We start from the raw sequence: 236 nt of genomic DNA, 5'->3' as shown, positions 1-236 counted from the left end.
CCCCTCAGGAGCAAGGAATAGAGCCGCACAACCCAGACTGCCCCTAGAAACTGGGGACGCTGATCTGCCAGACAGCCCCTGCGATATGTGCTGAGCCCAAGCACTGCCACATATTAGGACAAGTGAAGTGCTAACACTCTGGGACAAACTCAGATCCTCTCCTCCCCTGGCATCAGCAAGAGGGACCAGGGCAGGTACCCCCATGCTTCCCCTCCAACAGTCCCAGCCTGTTCATT

Source organism: Fulmarus glacialis, unplaced genomic scaffold (assembly GCF_000690835.1).
Source record: "Fulmarus glacialis isolate BGI_N327 unplaced genomic scaffold, ASM69083v1 scaffold34605, whole genome shotgun sequence".
Lineage (NCBI taxonomy): Eukaryota > Metazoa > Chordata > Aves > Procellariiformes > Procellariidae > Fulmarus > Fulmarus glacialis.
The sequence above is the reverse complement of the archived record's forward strand: the minus strand, read 5'-3'. Positions refer to the sequence as shown.